Genomic DNA, 10258 nt, shown 5'->3' on the forward strand with positions numbered 1-10258 from the left:
AAGTTCTCCCTCCCCTGTAAATTGTCAGGAGCCTTGACAGCTCTGAGGTCCATAGGCAGGAAGGGTTCATCCTGGCTTCCACACAGGCCCTGAATGAACTGGAGATGCCTCAGTGCATTGCTATTGCTTGTTGAAGCCACACGGTGTCACTGTTGAAAAGTGATTCTCTACCAGGCGATCAGGTACTTTATCATACAAATTGAGACACACACTTGATAAGAGAAAGACAATATCAATAATTACACCAGGACAAGAGAAATCAGGACTCTTGCATAAAAACTCACACGCATATCAAAATTCTGCTTACCCTGCGTGTCTTGTGGACTTTGGTGGGCAGGTGTGCGGCACCCTGTGGTGATAAGTACAGCCAAAAGTGCACCATGCTCAGGAGCCACTGCCGGCTTCCAGGTGCATCTCCCCTTCCATGCAAACAATCAGCCCTTAGCTCCAGGGACAAGTTTCTGGAATCAAGATTGATTCCAGTTTCTGCTTCCCTCTCCCTAGGAAGCCTTTCAGTGTGGGAGTCAGGCTGCCCTCTGGAGATCACCTGAAGGTCCAGAGTCTTTCCTCCTAAAGCAACCTTCAGAAAACAAAGGGTCAATGAGCCCTCCATGGAAAGCTCCAGGGCGCACAAATGTCCTTCCAGGCGCTTCCCGTGCTCTTCTAAAATTTATTGTAGTAAAAGACAGCTTTAGAGCTGCCATTTATTTCTATGGTCAAACCTAGGTTTCCTCAGCTGTTATCAATTGGCCTACATAGACAACATCTCTACATTTAAATTTCACAATAATTATTACTCAGAATGATGAGTTGATGTTGCTTATGACTGGAGGAGAGAAGGATAAGAGGGAGAAAGAACCCTTGTTAAATCCTTACTTCTCTGTAATGTTGGAGAAATAAGACAGGAAGACCTATTATCTGTCCCTGAGAAGGTAAGAGGGAGACATAGGTGTATCAAATGCATTCATGATGAGTTCCATGACAGGAAAATAGAGAAGGGAGTAATTCCCCGTGATAATGTCCAAACTGAGAGGGGAAATGACAGGTCATGTGCTCAATAAGCTGGCCAAGTGTCAGCAAAGTCATTCTTTACTAAAGGACAAAAACGTCTTCTCTATGTTTACAATGGAAGCAACAAGCTAGAAATTATCAAAAAAATTGAGCAACTTGATCTGTTATATTGAGTGGAACTGTCAAATTCTTTAGAACTCCAGGTTCAGAGAAAACCAAATGCTCTCGTCCTGGAAATAATTACAGTAATACACAAACTCTCCTATGCTGATAATACTAATAACTGAGTTACTTGCTCATCCCCTCAGTGGGAATACCCAACTCCATGTCAAGGCCTCAAGGGTGTCTAAGGTTTGCATTTTTACACCATTTGTCTTTCTGCACTGAGTGGCAGCTAAATTCCAGGACTCCATGGAATCTGGTACCTTCTCCCCACTGAGTGGCCAAAGCTGCATTAATGTGAACTTCACTCTTGGCAGAAGGGAAAGAAAGTCGTGGTAGACTCCCACTTCCCAGCATCCTGCTACGTGATAGAGCCAGAAAACAACACCCTGTAAACTTATAGATTTGAAACTTGGAACCATAAAAGAAAAAGTGCTTTCACACATTGTAGTTTTAGAATCGTTTATTTTAAGAAAACTTCTTAAAAATTTTTTCCTTTCATGAATATTTCATCATCACTATATTTTCTCTGCTGTATCTAAGAAGAATGATGCTGAAAAAACAGTTCAGAAGTTGTAGAGGACTCAATTACCTAACTTGAATCAAAGAATTGTCCCTTTTGTGGGCTGGGGTTATAGCTCTGTGGTACAGCACTTGCTTAACATATGTGAGGCACTGGGTTCAATTCTCAGCACCACATATTTACAAATAAAGTAAAGGTCCATCGACAATTAAAATATATATTTTTAAAAATTGCCCCTTTTTGATTTACAGTAAGGGTAAGTGCTGACTGCATTCTGAGGTCAGATCCAGAATACGGTATCTGAGAGTGAGAATAAGAAGCACAGACTAGAAGAAGCTAGAAGAGAATACACAGAATAAGAAGCCCAGAAGGCAGAAAACCAACAAATCATTTTCACCGTATTGTTTCTGTAGAAATAGATTCTGTGGTGTTTTCGATGGTTTTTAAAAAAGAAAAAGAGAAATAATGGTAGGTTGATTCCTTGCCAGTGTAAACTTTTGACAATGAACTACTAATATTTTGTGTGCCTTTCTTTCATCATAGCTAATAATGGGACTTCCTTAAAGTGGCTTGGAATTTTTAATTAGAAATACTCAGAAACATTTTTTTTTAAAGGCATTGTTTTAAAGGTAAGGTTATGGTTAAAATCACTGTTTCAAAAATTCTTTCTGGCGTTAGTTAAACTAATACCAGCTCTACCTTGTTTTTTTTTTTTTTTTTTTTTTTTTTTTTTTGCAGTGCTGGGGATTGAACCCAGGACCTTGTGCTTGTGAAGCAAGCACTCTACCAACTGAGCTATATCCCCAACCCTAGCCCTACCATTTTTGCAGTGGAAACTGGGAAGGGAAACTCAGAGGTAGCATGGAGTAAGAGTCTGCCTAAAAAACAGCATAGGGGAGTTAAGATGCTGTTGAATGGATGGATGGATAGGTGCTTCTGCAGAATTGCTACAGGTGAGAGTTGCTATGGTGCCCGCAGCTGGTCTTCCAAATAGTGTCTCCAACAATAAAAGGAAACACCTGGCTTTGGCCCCTGGAGTTGTGCACACTGTTGATTTGACCTCAGCTGCATGTTTCCCTGGTGAGCAGTAGAGGGCACTGTTCCATGACGCACGGGGATCTCAGAAGCCTTCACATTCAGGAATTACATCACTGTGAAGACCAGGTGGATCATGGTCCAGGATAACAGCAAACGGGTCCCATTTTTCCAGTTTGTAGGCTACAGTCAGACTTGAAAAGAGTATAAACAATAGAGTGTCCAAGATTTGCCACTACCTACAATTATAATCTGCCTAAAATCATCAGAATGTGTGCTCTGAGTAGGATTTCTTTCTACCGTCTGTGTTCTTCAACTTGTGCCCACCTTGCAGTAGGACTCCACCCTTCAATAAATACCAAAAACAGATCTCACTCCAACAATGCTACATGTATTATGGCAGATAAACGGTAAAATTAATGCAAAGAAAAAGATGCAGATTGCTCATTACATGGCTGCAACTGCTTCAACATTCACCTCAGTCCTGCTTGCTTTCCAAATTCCTTTCTCCTCTTCCATACAACCTAAAAAATTAATAATAAATTTCTGCCAAAACCACTCACCTCTCCCTACCAGATTATATTTCTCAGTAAAACCAGTTTGGGGCTTAATTGTAAGTTCATTCTACCACATACTAAAAGGTGTTTCAATGGACCCAGAATGCATGACATGAGTTTGCCTAGACACCAAAGCCCTTAACAGACATAATGTAAATTGATCGTAACTTCTACTTGTGGAGCACTTAGGTGCCATGCACTTTTTTAAGTGTGTCGTGTGCATTGTTGTATCCAACACGATCTTCTGAGGTAGATGTCATTATACCCAGTTTACAAATAGGAAGCCAGTTTCTGAGAGTCAATAACATAACCAAGGCTCTGAGCTGAAAGAATCAGGGTCCATGCCTGTCTCTGACTGTATGGCTTCTGTTGCTTCTGACTGCAAGTGTTGAGCAGATGACAGGCCACGGAAAAAGTGGGGCATCACCCAGGGGGCATCACCTAGGGTAGGGAAATATCCATCTGCCTGCAAACAGGAGAATCCCAGCCTTGGCTGCATGTACAGACGAATTGAGGACCAGGGATACACTGAGACAAATGGACTTGTAGAATTGGCAGGGAATTTAGATTCCTTGTTCAATCCCAGGGTGGTACTTTCTCAAGAACACAATAAGGAGCTTGTGGCAGAACCAGGGTGAGATCAGGCCTCCTGAGTCCTTGTTCAGTGCCCTGCCTATTAAACCAGAATTTCCCAATGCTATACAGTGGGGCACTGAGATGAGTACATGGAGATTTTGTTGCAATTGTCGTTTAAAACCCAAATCGACTTGCACTCTCCTATGAATACTGAGGTAGAAGGCATAAGCTTTACCTCTGGGGATAGAAACCTCCATATTTCTCTCCTTGCTTCTGGAGGAGTGAGTTGGGACAGGGAAGAAAAGACACTTGGAATACATGAAGCTTTTTCTAGCAGAGCATATTAATAAATCTTGAGTTGTACACAATGTGAATGGGGCTGGTGGCAAGTGCCCGAACTGAAATGGTCTTCATAATAATAAAACAGGAAAAAAAAATGTTGCCACATCTGGGAGACAGAGAAGCAGCGGGAGTGAAGGCTGAGGGGAAGGGCAAAACACTGAAACCCAGGTCAGTGGAAACAAAGGACTGCAGAGGACCAAAAAAGCTAATATTCAATTTTAGAATGTTTTCTAAATGGCACTGCAATGTGCACTCCTATCCAGTTGCTTCAGTAAAATCTATCACACTATTTGCCTCTACAAGTTGCTCTTTTGCTATGGTTTGAATATGTTTCCCTCTAAAACCCATAAGTTGAAGTCTTGCCACTAAGGAGTTAGTGCCCTTCTAAAGAGGCTTCAGAGGGTTCATCCTTTTTAGCACCTCTGCTCTTGTGTGTCCTTCACGTAAGGGCACAGCCAACGCGCCATCTTGAAAACAGGTGCCCTAACCAGACACTGAATCTGCAGGTGGCTTGATAGTGAACTTTCCAATCTCCAGGATTATAATTCTGCTGTTCATGAATTATCCAGTCTAAGGTGTTATAACAGCAGGAACAGACTGAGACACTCTTACAAGTGAATTTTGGGGGGAAGAAAGAGGTTATATTTCAAATTGAAGTCAATGCTGGATCATAGATATAGAGACAGGCACAAGTTATAGAATGAAGTTAACTAGGAAACAAAGTTTGCAGAAACACTCAGGAAAAGAACAAAACAGTATGTGGGATGGGGGAGCGAGACAAGGCAATCTTAGCTAGTGTCAAATAGTGCAGTAGCTCCTGCTAACACCTAAACGATAGAAGAATCTTCTCTATCATTCTCTTTCCTCTTCATTCTCTCAAAACAGAAAAGGCTCCCTCTCAATTTCCAACTACACAGGAGGCAAACCACATGGAAGGTTATGGAGTAATTCCACCAAGTTTGAACTGTCAGGTTGTAGGAGAAGGTAGTATTAATTTTTCTCTTTCTAAAGTCACAATTATTTTTCCTAGGTTATATTATCAGACTCCATGCTCCGTCAAAAAAATATTTTAATGCAAATGAACCAAAATTGTATAATTCGTAGGTGTCTTCTTTCAACCAAATTGATAAGTTTCTATTGGACTTCTATTTGGTTTGATTCAGCCTCTCATTCCAGCTCCTTAAGAATCTCTGGAGTTTTAATCTGCACATACCATATCAACTGGCCTACCCAGCTTCCTGTCACACTGAAGTTCAATAAATAGCCTTCTACAGAGGAGAGTTCCACAAAGTGTCCCTAAAACTCTCTCCAGATTATCATCAGCCCATTCTTAGTCCCCAAAAGAAATTTCAATATGAAACTTTAGATATATTAATGCCTATAGGTAGGCAAGCCAATCTTGGGAAGGAGTAAAGGGGTGGACCATAAGGATCATTTACACATTCTCCTCTCTTCATAGCTATCCCCTTCAAAGAGAGGAAGCATTACCATCTTGTATTGTTTTTGACTCCCCTAGATTTCTTCAGTCAGAATCCCAAGCGCTAGTAAGATATTTTCTCTTTAGGGTTAGGGAACTATGCAAGGGAAACATTAAGACAGGAAGCATAGTATCTTAGATGCTGAATGGCACTAGATTTTCATAAGTCACAGCTTTCTGTACCTCTGCCTATTAGAGCCCACTCCCAATACCCACATACCCATCAATTTACGAATGAACAAGTCCTGCAAGAGGGGAGCAGGAGGCTTAACCCCGCTCCAGGGATTTTGGTGCCAGCTATACGGTGAGGCCTCTACCTTCTTCCCTTTGCTAACCACTCCCCACCAGCTAAGCCACAGCCAATAAAACATCTCTATATTGTTCTCCTCTTTCCGACTTTAAAAGAGGGAAAAAAAAAAACCATTCCTCCTCACTTTCCCACTCCACAGGAGATGAACTATGTGGTTTAGTAAAATTATTTTGCACTCTGCAACCTGATTTTCTCTTCCTTTCCTCTGATTCAGTCCATATCCCTTGGGTGACAAAGGTCAGAAATGTGCTTCAGGAACAGGCCCTGGCATTTCTCACAGTGTCTAAATTGGTTAACCTCCACTTCAGAGCCCAGAGACTAATCCCAAATGATCCCTCTTAATTTACAGCATGTCTGATATAAAGCTGTCCGTTAGCATCTTCCTGCAGTTCAGGCAGTCATTTCGTGGAAGCACAAGATCATTGGGAGCACAGAAGTATAGGACACTGCTAAAAAAAATTATTTTTATCACTAGGCTGTTTTGCAGTGATTCACAAAAGATAGAAGAAATAGATGAGAAGATACCCAAATCAGGTTTGCAGAGGCAGATAACAACAGGCCTGTTATGCAATCTGTAGAAGAGTCATACCCACTTCATCCACACGGTGGTGCTAGCCTCCCATAAATGCCCTTCTCAGACTCCCAAGGAAAAGCAATCCACTTTAATGGCAAAGCTGGGCACTGCGGCCAAGACATCATTCTCTAGAGGGACATTCATGCTGCAAATGAGTACCCAAATAGATGGGTTTGTCCCCATTCTTACCCCACTCCCTGGGGGAAATAAAAAGAACCAAATTACTGTTCTTTTGAATTCACCCAGGGAGGAGGGTGACTCAGGCCTGGTGGTTGGATGTGTGCAGTCCTGGCTACAAACATTATGCCTGAGAGGGAGCTGTGTGGCTGGGAGGCAGGCCATCCAAAGTCATTCTACAACTCTTCATCAAGTTATAATAAGCACTGATGGGCAGCAAAAGATGGGCATGCAGGCATTTCCCTGGCACAACTGAGTGAAGAATCAGATTCAACACAAATACTTTTCAAAGGGCAGAGAAGAAGTCTGTTTAGGGCTTCTAAACCCCCAAAATAGGCTCTCAACTTGTCATGTGACCAAGATTCACCCACTGCCTCTTGTTTTGTGTGAACTCTAAATCTTCCATTTAAGTGTTTTTAAAGCTCAGAGCAACTAAGAATGCTAAGCAGTGCTTAGGCAACAGAGAAGAGGCCAAAGGGAACCAACTACCACATGTATTAAAAATGACATTTTAAAAAACATGGTACCTGTCAACATCAAAAAAAAGCACTCTCAACTTCAGAAAAGGAAAACCAACTAAAGTTCTCCAGTGGTTCTCTGTGGGTTGGCCCTCACCTGATGGTGGTAAGAGCCATAGCCATGACTGAGATTAAAAAAAAAAAAAACCACCAGGCCTGGCAGCTTGGTGATAATTGTGACCCACAGATAGCTCAAGGCAGCTCTCACCACAACACCCCAAAACACCCCTCTGGCCTGCCAGAGAATCTTAACCCTTTTACATGTTTAAAACCCCCAACTTTAGAATATTGCTAATATTCCTAATACTCAACAACCTCAATCTAAAAATACATAACAGAGAAGGTGAGATCCAAGCACAAGTTCCCATTCAGGTGAGTGGGCAAAGGTCCAATAGCTTGACAGTCATAAATTCTAGGACCAAGCAATGACTTGAGGCATAATAAGCAAGAATGAGCCTGGAAGGGTTTTTTCTGTTTGCTGCAGATCAGACAGCAGAGTGATGGCTCACAGGCCCAATGAGACTTGCAGATGCATTGGATTTGGCTCACACAGTGGATTTTTGTTTTGTTTTGTTTTTAATTTTGAATTTGTTACAAATGCTTACAATTCTGGAGATGTCATCTAAAAGTCTAAGTCTGAACCTGCTCTTTAAAGAATGAAAAATTTTGTTACCACTGGACAGAATCCTCATGTGACAATAATTGCCCCAAACAGAGAAATAACAACCTGCAGTAGAGCACAAGGCCATTTGCTCACAATAGTTGCTGTCGCTCCTACTCCATCTTACTGGGTCTACTTTACTCCTGTGTGCCGCCAGCATGCTCCTGTAGGTGCTAACTGACCTTGATTTCTGAGGCCCACCTAGAGAAAGAATCCACAAAAGGAAGACAGCATTGCCACCAGTGTGGGGAGGTACCAGAAAACTGATATCCTCCAGAGAAAAGCAAGGCCACACCTGACAGAACTCAAGGAAATGCCTCGAGAAAAGTTAGCACAGTTCATCTTGTGCTAAGTAGAAAGCACAGGGCCTCCAGGGTGGCTGATCAGTGAGGCAAGGAAAGAAAATTGAAAAACTGTCAGAAGAGAATCTCAGCTTGTGATTCTGAGGAGGTAAAAATCGCAGGATTCACTAGCAAGTCACAGGAGCATCAGAAACAGTCCAGGGCTGCCAAGGCTACAGGACGCAGCCTCTCAGCCTCGGTGCGCTCAGTTCTCACAGAGCCTGCGTGAGGACCAGAGGCACTGAGCTGCAGGAAAGAGGCTCCACTTAGGCTGAGCATAGGAACAAATCGTCTTCTAGAATGATACATGTTCCATCTGGTGGTGATTACACAGAATGATACCTTATTTGCATTTAAGTGATCTGTGGCTGGGTCTTAATTTATAGAGATGAGTGAGTGGTGATGTGAAGGGGTCAATGCCGTGAAAGGACAGTTTGTTGTTACTCACTGTTCCCCTAGAAACGAGAGGCAGGAAGCTACCGAGGGCCACATTGGGACACCATCTATGCTCCTTGCAAGGCAGGGAGGAGGAACAGCTTAAGACTGGTGAGTTTGAATGTCAGCAGACCCGGCTATTGGCTGGTCTCTAGTTGCCTGGTCCTAGTTGCCTAGCTGGTTCAGGGCAAAGGAAATAATGGTTTGGTGAGAAAGAAGGAAATGATTGGGGGTGTAGACTCAGAAACAGTTAAGAGTTTGTAATATGATTTCATTCACCTGCAAAAGTTAAGTCATGGGAGAAATATAAATCACTTTACCTAGTAACTAGTCCCTGTGATTAATGGATACCAAATAGACAAAGAATCTAAGGAAACACAGAACATTAAGGAACTTTAAGAAGGCTTCATGCCAGATATGGTGGCTCATATCTATAAATCCCAGCAACTTGGGAGACTGAGGCAGAAGGATTATAAGCTTAAGGGCAGCCTCAGCAACTTAGCAAGACCCTATCTCAAAATAAAAAATAAAAAGGGTTGGAAATACAGCTCAATGATAGAGCACACCTGGTTCAATCCCCAGTACCATCAAAAAAAAAAAAAAAAAAGAAAGAAAGAAAAGGCTTCTATTGTCCCTCCATTTTATAAATGAGGAAGTTAATATTTAAAGATGTGGTATCTTTGTCCGAATCTAATGCTGCTTGCTGACAGCAGAGCAAGTAGCAGAACTCCGGTGGCCTCCCCCCAGCTCTGTGGTCTCCACCATGCTCCAGTGACTACTATGATGTCGAAACTCCCTTCATCATGTCTTGGGAATCCAAGGCAGGGACTAGCAAATCTTTTTTGTAAATCAGATAGTAAATGGTTTAGGTCTCTGTCACAATTTCTCAACTCAACTGCTGAAGCACTAAACAGCTGTGGACAATACAAAAACAGGGATGGCCACATTCCAATAAAACTTTATTTATGAACACTAAAATTGGTGTTTCAGATTAATTTTCATGTGTCATGAAATAGTCTGTTTTTTAAATGTTTTTTTCAACCATTCGAAAGTGTAATAACTATTCTCAGCTGTGGGCTATACAAACACAGGCAGCAGCTGAGTTTTGCCTGAGCCATAGTTTACTGATCCTTGAACTAAAGAATCTGTCTTCACACTTTCTCTGTGATCGTAGGTGACTGAACCAGATGACAGCTCACCACTCTAAGTCTCCATTTCTTTAGTCATAAAATAAGAAAACTAGACTGTAAGATTCCTTGTAGACCTGCAGCCTTGAGGTTTCTGCCAAGGATACTCAAGCACAAAAACAGGCTGTAAAGGGAAGCTACAGACTCCCTTTCATGGAACACCCTTAAGAAATACCTCTACTTCTCATATCTCCAGGAACCAATGGAATTCAGGAACTACATTGTAAAGAACGTTAGATACACAGAATGTTAAAAAAAAAATCATGGAGTGATAAGTTTAGGAAACAGGATTAGGTAGGCTTCTCTGTTTCTCAAATCTAACGTGAATAAAGATTATACAAAGAGTAGGTCCCTAAAACCAAACTAGTAGAC

The sequence above is a fragment of the Sciurus vulgaris genome, assembly GCF_902686455.1.
Source record: "Sciurus vulgaris genome assembly, chromosome: 2".
In the NCBI taxonomy this organism is placed as follows: domain Eukaryota; kingdom Metazoa; phylum Chordata; class Mammalia; order Rodentia; family Sciuridae; genus Sciurus; species Sciurus vulgaris.